Below are 20084 nucleotides of genomic sequence, written 5' to 3' on the forward strand. Positions count from 1 at the left end.
GAAACATCTTCCTCCTGCCTTTGAGGAGCTGTTGGACCAGCTGGTGCAGGGGCTGCAATTTGTTTGCGATGCCGCGCTGGATACCGCTCCAATATTGGGCCGACTGTCGGTTTCGGCACTGGTCCTCCGCTGTGTACTTTGCCATGCCTGTACCATCACCTGTGCCATCACCTGTGCCATGCCTATACCATCACCTGTGCCATGCCTGTACCATGACCTCAAAGTCACGCAATTTTTTACAGCGTTTTTTTGATGCAAAGCAATACCTATTACATTTTTCTTTTTGCGCCCCCCAAAAAAATTTTGAGCACCAGCCGCCACTGTTCATACATCTCTTAGGGAAGTAATTTGTATCCAAAGTGGACCATTTCAGTGAGAGATTGAATCAGCAATCTCTGGAATTGAGAGGCTCACTCCTCAGATCCAGACTCCCCAGAAGTGGAAACCTCAGCTTGACCTTCTATAGGGTCATTTACAGCTACTTCCTTCACATCCTCAACTAATTAAGGGGGTGGCTCAGGTGAGGGGGATCAATCACATTTCCTCCTTCCTTGCGATGCTGCAATCATGCTAGCAATCTTACCCTCAAGGCCGGCTAACACCGATGCCAAATCGTCCTTAGTAACGTTGGTTGTGACAGAAGCACTAGGAGTAGCTACTATGCCTGACTACCATAATGTCTCAGATTGGCTAGTCACCTCTTGACCTTCAGGGGGAAATAGATACAGAGGAAGCACGACTAAGACCTTCAAGGCCTGACGGTGGCACCACAGTGCCCCTTCCAGCTGTTACCCCCCCCCCACCCCTTTTTGGGAGGACATTGCTCTTAGGCAAGACAAACTTGAGGTACTAACTTTGGTGTACTCAAGGCTTGTGCCAAGCTATACAGCTTATCACACACAGCACTGATTATGCCAAAGATACAGAACCTGTCCGTGCCACTAAACATATACCCACAGTGACTTATGCAACTCAGCTGCTGCTGCTCCATGTCCCTTCAGCCTTTTGACATAGGCTTGCGCAATGGAAACGCTTCCTTAAGAATCTTGCCATTTGCGGTTGTACTGCGCATGTGCGGCGTGTTACGTGGCATCTACGCGCACACCAATCGCGTCATGACACGCTCCTCTGCTCCAAGCATACGCTTGTGTTTAAATGGTGAGTATTCGTGAATGCGCCAACGAACCTTTGCCACAGACACGCCACTGAAGGCGTTGCTTGGTCCGGAGCTTCCGAGGAGACGGATGTGCGGGCGATTTTGCGCCAAGGCGAAAATTAAACGCCAAACAACATCGGGTGAGAGCAGCATAAGCAAACAAGCACGCTTTGCCACAGCTGACACCTTTCAGGTGATCAGCACAGGGTGAAAAACATTATGTTTAAACAAGCAGGGTGTGCTTTAACATAGCTGATACACCTACTGTTTTTCACAAGGAGCAAAGAAAATGTTTAAACAAACAAGGTGTGCTTTGACACAACTATTGTCTTTTGTAGAGACTACCTATTGTCTTTTGTAGAGACTAGCATGGCACTCGGTATCTGTTATCTTAAAAAAGAACAGTGCATAAAAATATTTTTACAAATATTTTTAAAGTGGACTTACCAGTCCCGCCGCAGGATTCTCTCTTGTAACAAGAATCCAATCTTCACCCATCACGGTGAGTTTCTGTCACTTGCCAACTTTTAAGGACTGGTTCCCCTTGTTTTAGAGGGTCCACTCCCTTGGACCTGTAGAGCACCCTGCTAGAGCGCCTTTGGGATTGGTTTACCAAGGGTCCGGATCCCAGGGTCCAGTGCCTAAAAAGGACACCATTACAGGCAAAACCTCGTATCTGCTTTCCCGAGGCTCAGGTACCATCTTTTTTTTCAAATATAATCTTTATTAATTCCCTGAGTGGGAAGAACCATAACTTCACAATGACGGTTAGTACACTTCGAGTGTTTCAAACATGAAACCCATAGTACTGTACAGTATATACGGTAGGGATGGCCCTGCGGTTCGCCCAACGATCAGGTCGTGGCAAATTTTGCTTGGTCGCTACCATCCAATTTTGCGAACACATGGCGTTGTTCGCAGGGGCCATATTAGTTTACATTGGGGAGAACTTTGACCCATGACACAGCCGTCAGGTGGAACGGGACAGCCAATTGAAACATTTCAGCACATGGACATGCCCCCTACCTTATAAATTGACCAGAGCTGGCAGCCATTTCACATTCTGCTTTTTGTCAGCGTAGGGAGAGGTTGGCTGTGTGCACCAGGGACAGATTGCCAGACGCAAATAGCTTTGTTAAGATCCACAAAAGTCCTTTTGAGGGCTGGTATTTGGTATAGGTCTACTACACTTTCTTTTCAGTTTAGGGACAGGTATGCTGTGTTCATCAGGGACAGATCGGTAGTGACACAAATCGCTCTGTTAATGTCCACAAAAGTCATTTTAAGGGCTGCTATATATTTGGTATAAGTGTGCAGTTTTTCAGTTTAGGGACAGGTATCCAGTGTGCTCCAGGGACAGATCAGCAGTGACACAAATCGCTCTGTTAATGTCCACAAAAGTAATTTCAAGGGCTGCTATTTATTTGGTACAGGTGTACAGTGCACTATATAGGACTGTAATCCACGGTATAATATACTTTGTTATATAGAAAGCATATTTGTCACGGAACCATGAACCAAACGTACAACAACAGATAAGTGAAAATAAGAAGGCTTTATTGAAAATCAAGCTGTAAAGCAAAAGTCCAAACAGATGGCGAAACCGAAGCAGAGTCCTTGCGAAGCCAGAGGTCAGGAACCAGGAGGGTAGTCAGACGAAGCCGGGATCAGGAACCAGCAGGGTAGTCAGACGAAGCCAGGATCAGGAACCAGCAGGGTAGTCAGACGAAGCCAGGATCAGGAACCAGCAGGGTAGTCAGACGAAGCCAGGATCAGGAACCAGAAGCAGCAGCAGTCTTAGAAGCATGTGAACACAGGAGAACCAAGCAAGGAACTGAAGCCACAGACCTCCTATATATATGAGCTAGGCATCCAGCTCCTCCCAGTGGGAAGGAGGAGCCGCAGAGTGGGAGGCTACAAGAAACCCAGAAACCAAGATGGCCGCCAGCACATGTCAAACGAAGGAGAACAGCAAGAAGGTAAGACCATGACAATATTATAGTGGATTTCTATTGTGCACTGTGCAGCATTGTGACTGGTGTGGTGACTGAGCGTTGCTGCTGCAATACTACAAACAGTGACAAAAGCACTTTTAATGTATTATAACTGGTGTAATAGACCAGTGGCCCCCCAATACCACAGATTGAAGCGGGGTGTTATCTGAGTATACATTTATAAGTGTATTTGTGTATTTGTGTCCTCCAACAATATTGCCTCTTTTGCTGCGTTAAGTCTGATACACACAGTGCTGCGTTAAGTCTGATACACACAGTGCCAAACTCACTGGCCAATTTTTTGTACAACTGGTGTGATAGACCAGTGGCCCCTCAATACCACATATTGAAGTGGGGTGTTATCTGAGTATACTTTCATAAGTGTATTTGTGTCCTGCAACAATATTGCCTCTTTTGCTGCGTTAACTCTGATACACACAGTGCCAAACTCACTGGCCAATTTTTTGAACAACTGGTGTGATAAACCAGTGGCCCCCCAATACCACATATTGATGTGGGGTGTCATCTGAGTATACTTTCATAAGTGTTTTTGTGTCCTGCAACAATATTGCCTCTTTTGCTGTGTTAACTCTGATACACACAGTGCCAAACTCACTGGCCAATTTTTTGAACAACTGGTGTGATAAACCAGTGGCTCCCCAATACCAAATATTGATGTGGGGTGTCATCTGAGTATACTTTCATAAGTGTTTTTTGTGTCCTGCAACAATATTGCCTCTTTTGCTGTGTTAACTCTGATACACACAGTGCCAAACTAACTGGCCAATTTTTTGTACAACTGGTGTGATAGACCAGTGCCCCCCCAATACCACATATTGAAGTGGGGTGTTATCTGAGTATACTTTCATAAGCGTATTTGTGTCCTGCAACAATATTGACCCTTTTGCTGTGTTAACTCTGATACACACAGTGCCAAACTCCCTGGCCAATTTTTTTGAACAACTGGTGTGATAGACCAGTGGCCCCCCAATACCACATATTGAAGTGGGGTGTTATCTGAGTATACTTTTACAAGTGTATTTGTGTCCTGCAACAATATTGCTTCTTTTGCTGTGTTAACTCTGCTACACACAGTGACGACAGTTACTGGCCAATTATTTGTAGAACTGGTGTGATAAAACTGTGGCCCCCCAATATCACATATTGAAGTGGGGTGTTATTTAACAGTATACTTTTCTAAGATTGTATTTTAGTCCTGCAAAAATTTGGCCTCTTTTGCTGTGTTAACTGTGCTACACACAGTGACAACAGTTACTGGCCAATTATTTGTAGAACTGGTGTGATAAACCTGTGGCCCCCCAATACCACCGATTGAAGCGGGGTGTTATATACCTTTTTCCAGATATACTGCGATTCTCTAGAGACTTTTGTCACAGGGTAATTTCAAAACATTAAATATGTAAGGATACAGCGTTATATAAAATTCTACTCCAGTTGTGACGCAAAAGCGTATGACCCCACGCGTATAGGGGGCGGGGACTCCGACGGACGAGCAGCGGCCAAACAGCGCGGCTCCTCCCGGCTCCATACAGCTTCTGTGTATACTGCCTGCGCTGGCCCGCACAAGCCTCATTGTGCTATTGAATGTGAGTGCAACAAATTGATGATTTTTGTTGTATCATTTCTAGCACATTGTCACTTTATTGAATATTTTAGAATTTTATATAGCGTTGTATCCTTACATATTTATTGTCTATTATACTTTTTAAGTGAGAAAGTTTTTTGATATAGCTGCTGTATATTGCACATTTGCACAGTTGTTTGCTTTTTGCACATTTTATTTATTTAGAATTGTGCTGTAGCACTAAGACACTTTATATTGATTAATTGCGCTTATTAATTTTCTTTGCACTAATTTAAAAACATGTCAGGCAGAGGAAAAGGCAAACACTTACGCAGGGGTGGTAGGGGTAGGGCAGGAGTAGTAGGCTGGAGCCAAGTGTGAAGTTTCAGAAGGTGCATTCGATTACGTCAAAGGACGCACCAGACTTGGTTGAGAGGCTCACTCAGCCTTCCTCTTCTGCACCCTCCTCATCCTCTCTATCTGCACCCTCTTCACTCTCTGCTGTGTGTACCCCCAAAGACACCACCACAAACAACACCACCACCACCACATAACCTCCGCTGGAATTATTTTCCGATCCATCACATGACATTTGCGATGCGCAGCCATTGTTGTCATCGGATCAAGAAGAGGAGGTAGCAACAGCCGCCACTCAGCAGTCTAATGACAGTACCCAGATCAGCCCAAGGAGGTTGGTCCCCGCTGTTGCTGCCTACTCCGAGATCTCGAATGTTAGTGGTGGGGAAGGTGACGTGAATGATGACGTGTCTATGGACGTCACGTGGGTGGCAACAAGAGAGGAAGAGGAGGGGAGTTCAGAGGGAGAGACAGACCGACAGATAGGGAGGAGAGGCAGGCAGAATTTGCATTGCACAAGAGGTACAAAGCAGACTGTAAATGTATCAAAAGCGAGCCATCAACCATGTACAGTCACATCTGGCGCTCCCAGGACACCAGCACATGGCTCCGCAGTGTGGGCTTTTTTCAATGTGTCCATTGCTGACAACAGTGTTGCCATCTGCAGCCTTTGCAGTCAACGCATAAGTCGCGGTAAGCCCAACACTCACCTAGGTACGACCGCCTTAAGAAGGCACCTGAACTCCCATCACCGAGCCCAGTGGGAGCAACACCGTCAGAACCCACAAAGCCACACTCCAGGCTCTCACCATCCAGCCTCTTCTCCTTCTCCTCTCTCCTCACAATTGTCCACCACTCCACCTTCCATGATGCCGTTGTCACGTTGTTCTGGAAAAAGGCAGGCTTCTGTGGCCCAAATGTTGGAGCAGAAAAAAGTGATGACGCCGGATAACCCTCTTGCCCAACATTTGACTGCTTGCTTGTCGGAACTAATAGCCCGCCAACTACTGCCATATAAACTGGTGGACTCGGAGGCCTTTCGGAAATTTGTGGTCATTGGAACACCACAATGGAAGGTCCCAGGCAGGAAATATTTCTCGCAGAAGGGCATTCCAGAGCTGTATGGCCATGTTCAGCAGCAAGTGAATATACAGTACCTCTGGCACACAGTGTTGGTGCCAAGATACATCTGACCAAATACACATGGTCTAGCAAACAGGGGCAGGGAAGGTATATCACTTTTACTGTCCACTGGGTGAACCTTCTGACGGCCATCAAGCATGTAACCCGTGGCACCCGTGTAGATTTGGTTGTACCGCCACGGATTGCATGCAGGCCTGCCTCTTTTTCTCCTCCTCCTCCTCCTCACCCTCCATCCTCCCTCTCCTCCTGGGCTGACTCCTCCTTTTCCGCTGCTACTGTCTCTTCCGCTGCGCCGCCCCAGATCCCCAGAACCTATTCCACATGCCAGGTGAGACGTTGCCATGCTGTGCTGCGTCTGTTGTGCCTGGAAGCCAATAGCCACACTGGTCCTGCACTCCTTTCAGCTTTGCGTTCACAGGCAGATCAGTGGCTGACACCGCTCAATTTGTCAGTTGGTAAAGTGGTGTGCGACAACGGTGCCAATCTGCTGAGCGTGCTGAAACAGTGCAAAATAACACACATGCCATACATGGCACATGTCCTGAACTTGGTCGTGCAGCGATTCATTGCCAAATACCCTGGGGTCCAGGATGTCTTGCGGCAGGCCAGGAAAATCTCGGGCCATTTCAGAAGATCTTACACAGCCATGGCTCGCCTTGCTAACATTCAGCGGCGACACAACCTGCCCGTCAGGCATCTTATTTGTGACTGTCCGACACGATGGAACTCAACGTTGCATATGCTTGATAGGCTGCTCCAGCAGAAACGTGCAGTTAACGACTACCTGTATGAACTCTGCGGCAGGACAGGTTCTGGGGAGCTTGGGTTTTTTTCACCTCGCCAGTGGCTGCTCATTGGCGACGCATGCAGACATCTGCGGCCATTCGATGAGATCACCAAACTGGTCAGTCACGGCCAGGGCGCCATCAGTGACATCGTACCTTACGCCTTTTTTCTGGAGCGTGCATTGCGTCGTGTCATTGATCAAGCTGTCGAGGAGCAGGAAGATGAGGAAGTCGCAATGTTGGATGAATTCCCAGTGGGTGCTACTCCATTTGAGACAAGTCAACAACAGGAGTCTGAAGAGGAGTCAGAGGAGGATGGTGTCGGGGGGATGAGGAGGAGCAAGAAGAGCATGCTTTAAACCTTTCTGGGATCCCTGGTGATATCCATGGATGGGGGGAGGAGAACGAGGACGACATTATCCTGCATGATGAGCTGGAAGCAGGCCACTACACCGCTTTCAGTTTAGTGCGAATGGGGGCCATCATGCTCCAATGTTTTAAGGGGGACCCCCGTATAAAAAGCATAAAGGCCAAGGACCAGTACTGGGTGGCAACGTACTTAGACCCCCGGTACAAACAAAAGATGGCGGAAATGTTACCACAATCACAGAGAGCAGTCAGAATGCAGCACTTCCAGGCCTTGCTGCGGGAAATGCTGCATTCTGCTTTTGCGTGCGCTGGCAGAGGAATTTCCAGTCACAGAGAGACAGTTGCGGGTAGCAATCCAACAGCGCCTGCAAGAAGAGGGCGATTTGAAGATGTCTTGGTCCCTTCAGATATGAGATCCTTCTTTCAGCCGACCCATCGACAGCTGCACTCCGGATCCAGCATCAGGGAACGCCTAGACAGACAGATTTCCCACTACATCGGGTTGACGGCCGATTGGACGCTCTGAGGAGTGATGAACCCCTGGACTACTGGGTGGGCAGGCTTGACCTCTGGCCAGAGCTTGCACAATTTGCAATGGAACTGTTGGCTTGCCCCCCATCCAGTGTCCTGTCCGAAAGGACGTTCAGCCCAGCAGGGGGGATCGTGACCAATAAGCGCACTCGCCTAGCTCATGACAGTGTAGACTACCTCACATTTATAAAAATGAATGAGGCATGGATCTCTGAGGAATTCAACACATGTGACCAGTTGACCATGTTTCATTGAAATTCCTCATGACAGGCCACAAATATCCGGCAGACCGCCATCCACCCAAAACAATTCCTGGTCCTTGTCTTCGCTAAATACAGTGGCATAAAAGGCATTTCATGTCCATGGAATGCCAAATTTCTCCTTTCATCCTTCCAGGACGGCCTACATTTGAGAGATTGTGGCTCCGCCTCACAGGAAACACAACTAATTTGCAGCTGTTTAAAAGGGTCCCACCCATCCTTAGCTACAGTTCAGTTGTGTTTCCAACCTCACATCGGAACATTTGTTTTTTTTTTACTAACCTGAGGCAAATAGCTGGCCAAGAAGGTACCCCTGGAAGGCAGCTTCGGTCGGCCTAATAGCAGGTTCCTCCCTAGCTGTGTCCTTGGAATAAGGAGCTTTCAGGTCGCCAAACATACCAGGTAGTGCGGTTTGCCTTATGGTGAAGGTCCCTCATACCTGAAGTCCTGCTTATCTCTGCAGGAAGTCTCTTCCATTCGCTTCATTGGGCGGTAAGGATTTTCGAATTTCCCACCAGCGGTGAGCCCCAAGCCTCTCTATGGAGACCGGAAGTTCCGGCGGAAGGGGCGAAGCGGCTGATTCCCGGAAGAGACCCAGCGTGGAGGAGACGCTGGGTCCATGTGAGTTCAGTACAGCCATGGCTGACTCTCCGACTCCGAGAGGGCGGAAGCCCCAGAAAGAGACACGAGCGGCCGCAATCCTTACAGAGGAGAAGGCGGCAACGCAGGTGGCGACAGGAACGGGTAAGTGATGCCGATGGCGGGCCGACTGCTGTCTATTGAGTGACAGGTATGCCGTGCCATTTTTTCCTGCATGTTAGCCGTAGCGGTGGACAAGAAGGCTATTAGTCGCTTCATGGTGTCCTTTCTTTCTTGTCTTCATGTGTTTACACAGGTACGCCACCGGCACAGGAAGCCCCTGCCAGACCCCTATCCTCAGCTAGAAAAATGTGGGGAATGCGGGGTTAAATTGTCTAAATCTTACCCAAAGCCCTTATGCCATACTTGTATTAATAAGTTAGCAGGGCAGGATCTAATGAAAGATTTTCTTAAATCTGTGCAAGAGGAAATGGCAGCTACTATTCAGTCATTCAAGGCTACAGCAGCTATCCCTCAAATCCCAGCAGAGGAAGTATCAAAAGATAATGTTTCCTACCAAGACAGTGGGTGGTCAAAAGGACCCCCATTCCCCTGGGCAGATTCTCTATCCATTCCCTCAACTCAAGTTAGGGAACAGGAGGATCCAGGGGAAGGCAGTAGTTACATAAAAGACCCTTCCAGCTCAGATAAGGGCTCAGAAAGTAACAGTGAAGGGGAAAAAGACAAAAATCTTTTTTCCTTGGAATATATGCAGGGTCTTCTTAAAGTGATACATGACACTGAAGGAATCCCTACCCCAACAAAGGAGTCTTCCTGCAAAGACAAGGTGTACAAAGGCTTGGGAAAAGCCCAGTACAGAACCATTCCCATTCACCAGTCATTAAAAGACATAATACACCAAGAATGGAAATTGCCTACACATGCCTTATCCAGACCAAAAAACTGGAAAAGAAGGTTTCCCTTTGAGCCTCAAGAATTGGAAGTATTCACAAAAAATCCTAAACTTGATGCTCCCCTGGCACAACTATCAAAAGGAACAGACTTATCCTTTGAAAATGCCGGGCATATTACAGATCCTATGGATCGCAGGATTGAATCCGTACTGAGTAAAGCCTGGCATTCTAATGCATATAATACAACTATAGCCTTAGCTGATACCTGTATGGCCAGGAATACAGACTTTTGGCTCAAGGAACTATCAAAACATGTCCGCGCTATGGCAGGATCACAAGACCTGATAGATTCCCTTGCCGTGATTGGTAAAGCAGCATCCTACCTAGCAGACGCAGCTGTGGAGTCATTAGTAGCATCTGCTAAAACAGCAGCATTAGTAAATTCTGCTAGAAGGGCGCTTTGGGTCAAAGCATGGGAAGGTGATATAACCTCCAAGGTAAGACTCTGTGCCTTACCCTTTGAAGGTTCATTACTGTTCGGTTCAGGACTAGATGATACCTTGTCCAGATCTGCAGAAAAAGGGAAACAATTTCCCACTAAGAAAAAGGACAAATCAGGAACATATTCCTTTCGGAACTTCCAAGGCAAGAATCAAAAGAGGCCATTTAAGGCCAGGAAAGGTGGTCCTGAAAAAGGAAAACAAGGGGACAAATTGTTGTTCCTTAAACCAGGACCTAAGTCCAAAGAATCTAACTGACGCCAGCGTCAGAGTAGGGAGCAGACTGACCCATTTTGCTTCCCAATGGGTAAACATCTCTGCCAGTCCCTACATTCTTCATCGGGAAGGGTACCGATTGGAGCTTGTCTCACAGCCGGTACCGGATATAATAGTGACCTATCTCTCAAAAATAGAACAAAAGTTCTCCAGGGAGGACATTTATACGGTCAGATTAAATCTGTACCGAAATGTCTTTATGGCAACGTTGAATTTAAGAGATGCTTACCTACACGTTCCAATTTATTGAGAACATCAAGCATTTCTCAGATTCACCATAGTAAAGGGTACTGCACATCGGCAGTTCAGAGCTTTCCCTTTTTGCTTGGCAGCAAATCCAGGGATCTTTACAGAAATCTTGGCCAAGGTAGTAGGCCACCTGCACCTACAAGGCCTAAAGCTGATCCCGTATCTGGGCGATATGTTGGTCTGTGTAAAATCTGTAGAACAGGTTGTGGCAGACACCCAAAAGGTGATGTCAGTTCTGCAAGAGCTAGGATGGCTATGGAAATTGCATCCCAACGGCTCCAGGAGACAGATCATGCAGATTCTAGGGCTAATTCCAGCTGTAGATTGGGCCCAACTACATTCAAGAGACCTCCAATGCTTTCACCTAGCCTCTTGGAACAAGAGACTGGACTCCATAAACAAAAAAATTACTTTTTCCCTACAAGTAATCAGTCACCATCACATCAAACAGGCAGAATGGGAACTGAACCCCACAATTTTCCAACGCCTGGTCCAAAAATCTGGTCAACCGGAAGTGGACATGTTTTCCACTCAGCAGAACCGAAAAATAGAACAGTTCTTTTCTCTGACAAAACAGAAGGATATGCTGGGCTTGGATGCCCTAGCACAACCTTAGCCCTTCAGGCTAGCCTATGCCTTTCCCCCACAGAATCTAATACCAAGAGTTCTGCAGAAACTCAGCGGATGGACGCAACCACGCCTCATCCTAGTCACACCTGGGTGGACAAAAAGAACGTGGTTTGCAACCCTGGTGTCCCTGTCAGTGACAGCACCTTGGAAACTACCAGAAATTCCAGACCTGTTACTACAAGGACCTCTGATTCACCCCAGACCGCAGTTTTTTCAATTAGCAGCCTGGGTAGTGAACGCCAAATATTAAAAGAAAAAGGATGCTCAGACAAAGTCATTGAGACCCTCCTTTCAAGTAGAAAGCCAGTAACTAGAAAAATGTATTCCAAAATCTGGAAGACATTTTGTGCTTGGCAGAGTCAGAAGAAGGATTCCTCTGCCTCAACCCCAAGGATCCTGGATTTTTTACAGGATGGGGTAGATAAGGGGGTGGCGGTGAACACCCTTAAAGTACAAATAGCGGCACTTTCTGTTTTTTTTTAGACAAAAGGTTGGCCCAAGAACCTTTAATTAAGAGATTTCTGTTAGCCCGGAGAAGGGTATCTCCAATTAACAGAACTAATGTTCCAGCCTGGAACTTAACGCTAGTACTAGAGACATTATCTAGTGAAGCATTTGAACCTTTAAACGAAATTAGTTTAAACATTTTGTCTATTAAGTTAACTTTTCTGTTAGCAATCACCACAGCCAGGAGAGTGGGAGATTTGCAAAGCTTATCCATAAAAGAACCCTTTATGAGAATTCTCCAAGACAGGGTGATTCTTAAACCAGATCCACTGTACCTACCCAAGGTAGTGTCATCTTTTCCTAGGAATCAAGAGATGGTTCTCCCATCATTCTGTGAGAAACCTAAATGTGCAAAAGAACAAAAATTCCATTGCTTAGATGTAAGAAGATGTCTTCTAGCATATCTAGAAAGAACCAAGGGCTTTAGAAGATCTAGCCACCTGTTGGTTCTTCATTCTGGACCAAGGAAGGGTTTACAAGCATCAAAACCCTCAATTTCTAGGGGGATTAAACAAGCCATTAGTTTGTCATATAAGGTGTCAGGTACCCCCACACCAACAAGTCTAAAGGCACATTCCACAAGGGGCATGGCAACTTCCTGGGCCGAAAAAGCCGGAGCATCCTGGGCACAGATCCGCCATGCTGCCACCTGGTCCAGCCAAGATACCTTCCTAAAGCACTATCGTGTGGAAGTACTGTCGCAACAAGACCTTGCCTTTGGCAGAAAGGTTTTACAGGCAGTGGTCCCGCCCTAAGGTAGGCCAGTATGGATTCCTTTATCATCCTCTCAAATGTAGGCCGTCCTGGAAGGATGAAAGGAGAAAACTTACCGTTAGTGTACCGGTAACGGCCTTTCTCTTAATCCTTCCAGGACGGCCGGCCTACTTCCCGCCCAAGCTGGTGGTGAGTCTAAAGAATATGTATATATATATATGTATATGTATATTTGTGTAGCTGTTTGAATAACTATATTCCTTAAGGTTCGGTTGGAAACTACTTTTCTATTACTGAAGCTAAGGATGGGTGGGACCCTTTTAAACAGCTGCAAATTAGTTGTGTTTCCTGTGAGGCGGAGCCACAATCTCTCAAATGTAGGCCGTCCTGGAAGGATTAAGAGAAAGGCCGTTACCGGTACACTAACGGTAAGTTTTTTTGGGGCCTTTCAGGGCCGACAATTACTTTTTCTGTGAATGCCTAATGTACCTCCAGCCACCAAATACTACATTCTTTGCTGTCAGGTAAACCCATTTGGTCTAATGTTTGGGGCCTATACTGGCGATACTTCTGTATCCTGTAAATGCCTAATGTACCTCCAGCCACCAAATACTACGTTCTTAGATGTCAGGTAAACCCATGTGGTCTAATTTTTGGGGAAAATACTGGCCGACACTTACTTCTTTATCCTGTGAATGCCTAATGTACCTCCAGTCACCAAATACTATGTTCTTAGCTGTCAGGTAAACCCACATGGTCTAATTTGTGGGGCCTATACTGGCCGACACTTACTTCTGTATCCTGTGAATGCCTAATGTACCTCCAGCCACCAAATACTACGTTCTTAGCTGTCAGGTAAACCCATGTGGTCTAATTATTGGGGCCTATACTGGTCGACACTTACTTCTGTATCCTGTGAATGCCTAATGTACCTCCAGCCAACAAATACTATGTTCTTAGCTGTCAGGTAAACCCATGTGGTCTAATTTTTTGGGGCCTATACTGGCCGACACTTACTTCTTTATCCTGTGAATGCCTAATGTACCTCCAGCCACCAAATACTACGTTCTTAGCTGTCAGGTAAACCCATGTGGTCTAAATATTGGGGCCTATACTGGCCGACACTTACTTCTTTATCCTGTGAATGCTAATGTACCTCCAGCCACCAAATACTACGTTCTTAGCTGTCAGGTAAACCCATGTGGGCTAATTTTTGGGGCCTATTCTGGCCGACACTTACTTCTTTATCCTGTGAATGCCTAATGTACCTCAAGCCACCAAATACTAGGATCTTTGCTGTCAGGTAAACCCATGTGGTCTAATTTTTGGGGCCTATACTGGCCGACACTTACTTCTGTATCCTGTGAATGCCTAATGTACCTCCAGCCACCAAATACTACATTCTTAGCTGTCAGGTAAACCCATGTGGTCTAATTTTTGGGGCCTATACTGGCCGACACTTACTTCTGTATCCTGTGAATGCCTAATGTACCTCCAGCCACCAAATACTACGTTCTTAGCTGTCAGGTAAACCCATGTGGTCTAATTTTTGGGGAAAATACTGGCCGACACTTACTTCTTTATCCTGTGAATGCCTAATGTACCTCCAGCCACCAAATACTACGTTCTTAGCTGTCAGGTAAACCCACGTGGTCTAATTTGTGGGGCCTATACCGCCGACACTTACTTCTGTATCCTGTGAATGTCTAATGTACCTCCAGCCACCAAATACTACATTCTTAGCTGTCAGGTAAACCCATGTGGGCTAATTTTTGGGGCCTTTCATGGCCGACACTTACTTCTGTATCCTGTGAATGCCTAATGTACCTTCAGCCACAGAATACAATGTTCTTAGCTGTCAGGTAAGCACATGTGGGCTAATTTTTGGGGCCTGAAATGGCCGACACTTACTTCTTTATCCTGTGAATGCCTAATTTTTCAGACTGGAATTGAAAATCAATGGGTCTGTACAGGTTCCGCCAAATTGTGGAATGTATGCGGACCCATTTTACAGATGTGTGAATGGACCCTATATGTATTTGACATGTATTAACCAGCTGCTGTCAGTTCTGGCTGATTTATGAAAAAAAAAACATTTTTTTTGCTGTAAAAAGGGCAACTTTTCCAATTGCAATACTTCTGTTATGACATTGTCCATGTGCTGGGACTATTTGTGCACAGCTAGTAAGTCTTTTGTGCCTGCAAATATGACCTAAAGGTTTTTAAAGTTCGCCTCCCATTAAAGTCAATGGGGCCCGCCGCAAACCCGTGGTTCGCGGACTTTTAAAAAAATTTGCTGCTGGCGTTCGTGAAACCGCCCAGCCTATGTTCGTACATCACTAATATACGGTAGTACAACAGACACCTGAAATAAGTGGTAAGTAAAGGTATAACAAAACAACTCAAAACTGTCAGTGTGTTTCATTTGTGATATTGCTGCAAGAAAGTGCAATCATTAAGGTTTGGAACCAGACACTCCTTAATTTTTTCAGATTTCCAAACACAAAAGTGAGAGGCAAAAAGAGAGAAAGAGGGAGAAAAAGGAGAAGGGGGAGGAAAAAAAAGGGGGGAACGCGATTCCCTCCCTTCCCTTAGAGAAGAAAAGGGGGGAGGGGGGAGTTAAGGGGGTGTGGCGGGGTAGCAGGTGGATCAGATTATTTGACCGGGCTACCTAATGGGTATTAGTCACGTCTATGCTGAGTCATGAGTGTTAAGTCTTCCATTTTATTGATTTCTTCCACTCTATGAAGGCAATTGGCGATAGTCGGAGAAGTTGTTTTTTCCAATGGAGGGGGATGCAGGATTTAGCTGCGTTTGACAGGTCGTGCACAATAGAATTTTTATATAGTTTCACCGGAACATAAGAGGAGTGTAGGAGAAAGAAGGTAGGATCATCAGGAATCTTAAGATCTGCAAATTTTTCGGTAATCCTTCTGACCTCGCTCCAAAAATGTGTCAGCTTGGAACCTGACCAAAAAATATGGAGAAGTGTTCTACCTTCCTCCTGGCATCTCCAACAATGGTCAGGTGTGGTAGGATGGTATTTGTGTAAAAGTTGAGAGGTAAGATACCATCTTGTCAAAATTTTAAAGTTAGTTTCTTGGGTCTTAGTGCAAACGGATGATGAGAGGGAGAGTCTGATAATTTTCAGTCGTTGGGCTATCGTAAATGTACTCCTCTTCCTCTTCCCATTTGTTAAGCCACGGAAGATGTGGCAACTCGAAGGGAGTGTTCAAGAGACTGTATGTTTTAGAATGGACTTGTTGGATGGTTCCAGTGCCCATGCATAGTTCTTAAAAAGGTGTCACCATAGTACTGGGGGTCCAGGATGGTGGCAAGAAAATTATGTAATTGAAGTGCCTTCCAGAAAGGAAGCCCAAACAGACCCTCTTTGTTTGTTAGAGATGTTATGGATGGCAAGCCTTCATCCGTTAGAAAGTGGGAAGCTTGAGTATGTCCCGAAAGATATAGGGTCTTAAATTCTGGGGCATGAAGGCCCGGGGTAAATCGCAGATTTATGAGAGAGTCTCGGGTAGAGAGAGCAGTCTGTATGCAGGCATGTGAGCTTATTTTTAGAGTGGTGCCTATTACTGGGTGAGACATTATTCCCCGTGGTAAACTATAATAGCACCATAAAGCGCTCTTCAACTAAATGTCCGCTTGGGCTTGCTGCCACTGTGCCCAAAGTTTAGATTTGTGATTGCGACACCAGTCAATGAACCTACTAAGATGGGAAGCCTGGTAATATTTTTGAACATAGGGAAGTGCCAGTCCTCCAGAAAGGGAATGTGTCTGTTTAAAGAACTGAGAGGGAATTTTTTATAGGTAAGGCTTGAAAAAGGTATAGGTATTTTGGAAGGATGCACATTTTTAGTAGATTACACCTGCCAAACCAGGAATGCAGGCCTTTGTGCCAGGTTTCAAGGAATGTGCGGGTTTCGGACAATAGAGTTGGGAAGTTGAGAGTGTTGAGAGCGTACGTGCGGGAAAGATCAGAGGGAATGTGGGTACCCAAATATTTTAAAGCCACGTCTTTCCATTTGAATTTAAAGCTTAATTTCAAGGTTGATAAGAGGGCCGATGGTATTCCGACCCCCATAGCCTCCAATTTACCAAAATGTATTTTCAAGTTGAAGAGTACACCGTAAATCTCGAAGGTTAGGAAGCGAAACTGTGGGGTTTGTTAATGAAAAGAGTACGTTATCCGCATACGCTGATATTTTTGTACTGTCTATCACATGTCTCGTTCCATTGGTAATAGCGAAAGGGTCAGAGAGAAGACCATTGGCTTTGACATGGGCCATCGGGTGGGAGTAAATTGAGGCGATCCACTGTAACATGGTTCTTCCTAAGCCTATGTGTCTGAGTACCGCGAACATGAATTTCCAATTTACTCGATCGACCACTTTCTTGGCGTTCCCGGAAATACACAGGGCACTTTAGACGTGTTGGCAATATGGAGCAAGTTAAGTACTTTGTATTATCTCTAGCTTCTCTAGTCAGGATAAATCCAACCAACTTGGTCTAGATGGACCATGGAAGGTAGATGTTGTGCTAAACGAGTAGCTAAAATCTTGGTGAATAACTTAAGGTCAATATTGAGAAGGGAGATGGTTCTATGGCTACCGCAAGAGGAAGGATCTTTCCCTTCTTTGGGGATGATGGTGGCATGGGCTTTTAGAGTTTTCCTAGTGAAGACCCCGTTGGCTCCCACTGCATTAAAGAATTTTACTAGTTGTGGACCTAAAGTCAGAAAGAGAGCCTTATAATATTGAAGGGTGAAGCCGTCTGGGCCCGGGGCCTTACCCGGTTTCATCTGATTGAGCGCCAGTTGGAGTTCTGCTAATGTGATGGGGGCGTCTAGCTCTGTCAGAATATCGGAGGGGAGGGTAGGTAAATGGGATGAGGCAATGTATTCATCTATGTGATCCTAGGAAGGAGAGTGATCTGGAAGGTTATATAAAGAAGAGTAAAAGTCTCTGAACAACTGTACAATTTGTTTGGGTAGTGTCATCCTTTGGTTTATTGATGTCAGGATCTGGGGGATATACGATGTTTGTTTAAGTTCTCTGATTGCTCTAGCTAAAACTTTGCCACATTTATTCCTTGACTCATAACGCACCCTACGGCATTTTTGTATAGTAGTAGGTCTGTAATTTGTTTACGGGGGGAAGAGAGTTCTGATTCTAGTAGAGGAGTGGGGGCATGTTTGTTTCGGGATTGTTTTCTATGGAGGTCGTCAAGGAGCGACGTAAGCCGCCGCTCACGTTCTTTTTTAATCCTCGCACCACGTTTGATAAGAATACCCCTGAGGACCGTTTTGTGTGCTTTCCAAAGGATTCCTGGGTCACACTCTGGCTGGTCATTTATTTGAAAGTAAGCGTGAAGTTCCTGAGAAACCTCCTGAAGAACTTCCAAGATCTGAAGAAGTCTTTCGTTTAGCCTCCAGAAGCAAGCCCCGGGAGCGTGAACTTCTGAGAGGGAGTAGGACAAAAATATGGGGGCATGATCGGACCAAGTTATGTCTCCAATAGAGATGTCTTGTACCGCATAGAGTTGTCTATGTAGGATGAGAAAAAAGTCTATTCTGGAGTTGACTTTGTGAGGGGGGAGTAGAAGGTGTAGTCTCTCTCTCCCGAGTGCTGCAGCTGCTAAACTTCGACAAGTTGGGCTTTATGGAGCGTCTGTGCTATCTGTTTGTTTGAGCCAGGAGGAACAGAGGACGTCCCTGAAGAAGTGTCGGTTGAGGGAATCAGGGGGACGTAGGTACCATCTTTTTAGTCTTGGACTTTTTTGATGGATCTGATTGCTATCTTTCAGCGATCTTTGAGCGAGGTATGTAGTAGTGATCGACCGGTATCGATTTTTTCATTGGCGATACCGATTTTTTGGTCATCGCGTATCGGTATCGAACGATATGGGCCGATATTTTCGTACATTTAAAAAACATTTTTTTTTTTTTTTACTTGACAGGTACTCTTGTGGAGGGATCTCCACAACCCCCCCCCCCCTCCCCCCTCCCAGTCTGCACTAAAAAGCATTCAAAACGCCAAGTTTGGCTGTTTTGAATGATGTAATTTTTTTGAATCTGGAGCCAGTAACCGGAAGTGATGTCATGACATCACTTCCGGGTTTTTGCATGGAGACCCGATCAGAGCCGAATGCGGCTTTGATTGGGTCTTCAGCGGCTGTGCAAGCTGGTTGCCCGGAGACCTGGGCGAGCCAGGGAAGGTGGCGGGAGGGGGAGACGTCCCCTCCCACTCCTTGTAGTGACAGCCGAGCGGCTTCTCAGCCGCATCGGTTGTCATTACAAGACAGCCAACCGTCGGCTATGGACGCCGGTACTGGGGTGATGCCTCTAGCTGCAGGCATCACTCCGGTACAAGCACTTTCAGAAATATTGGCAATATCGGTAACCTCTGGGGCCGATTCCGATATATCGGGGAAAGTGCATATCGGCCCTCGATATATCGCCTTTGCCGATAATCTGTCGATCCCTAGTATGTAGCATAATATTCTTTCTTCTTCTTTAGAAAAGACATAAAAAATGTGGAGAGTCTCTCCACCGTGACCATCACCTTTAAGACACTGGTGAAAAAACTTGAAGTACTTCCTGTAGGAGAGGTTATATTACATAGTTACATAGTAGGTGAGGTTGAATAAAGACAATAGTCTATCCAGTTCAACCTGTGTAGGTGTGTGTGGCTGTAATCATCTCACATACCCCTGAATGTTCTGATCCTTGAGATGTAAGTCTAAGAGCCTTTTGAAAGCCACCATACTACCCGCAGAAACCACCTCTTGTGGTAGAGAATTCCACAATCTTGTAGCCCCAACAGTAAAGAACCCCCCACGTTGCCTGAGGTTAAAACGCTTCTCCTCTAATCGCATTGTATGCCCTCGAGTCCTCATGCAATCCCTTTGAATGAACAGCTTTTTTTCTAAGCTGGGATCCCCATTAAGATATTTATAAATTGCTATCATGTCCCCCCTCAGACGTCTCTTCTCCAGGGAGAATAAATCGAGCGATTGTAGACGCTCTTCATAGTCAAGGTCCTCCAATCCCCTAATTAGTTTAGTTGCCCTTCTCTGGACTCTCTCCAGCTCCAACACATCCCTCCTGAGGACTGGCGACCAGAACTGGACAGAATACTCCAGATGCGGTCGGACCAGAGTTTTATAAAGTGGAAGGATTATAGTCTTATCTCTGGAATACATCCCTTTCTTTATGCATGCTAATATTCTGCTGGCTTTGGTAGCTGCCGCTTGACATTGCATGCTGTTGCCTAATCTATCATCAACCAAGACTCCCAGATCCTTCTCCATTTTTGATTCCCCCAAGGGTTCCCCTCCTAACGTGTATTGTGTTTTTATGTTTTTAGTCCCCAAGTGCAAAACCTTACACTTCTCCACGTTAAACCTCATTTGCCATGTCGTTGCCCACTCCATTATTTTGTCCAGGTCATTCTGTAGGATATCTGCTTCATGCTGTGCAGTTATTGACCTGGCCAATTTTGTGTCATCTGCAAAAACTG

General features: G+C 46.0%; 1 protein-coding gene across 1 annotated transcript in view; it reads left to right on the forward strand.

Annotated features, from left to right (window-relative positions):
* Positions 1–20084, forward strand: part of LOC309557786 (uncharacterized protein) — a 36829-nt gene that overhangs the window by 15344 nt on the left and 1401 nt on the right. The window lies entirely within an intron of this gene.

Source organism: Pelophylax lessonae (genome assembly GCF_965119305.1).
Source record: "Pelophylax lessonae genome assembly, chromosome: 6".
Taxonomy (NCBI): Eukaryota; Metazoa; Chordata; class Amphibia; order Anura; family Ranidae; genus Pelophylax; species Pelophylax lessonae.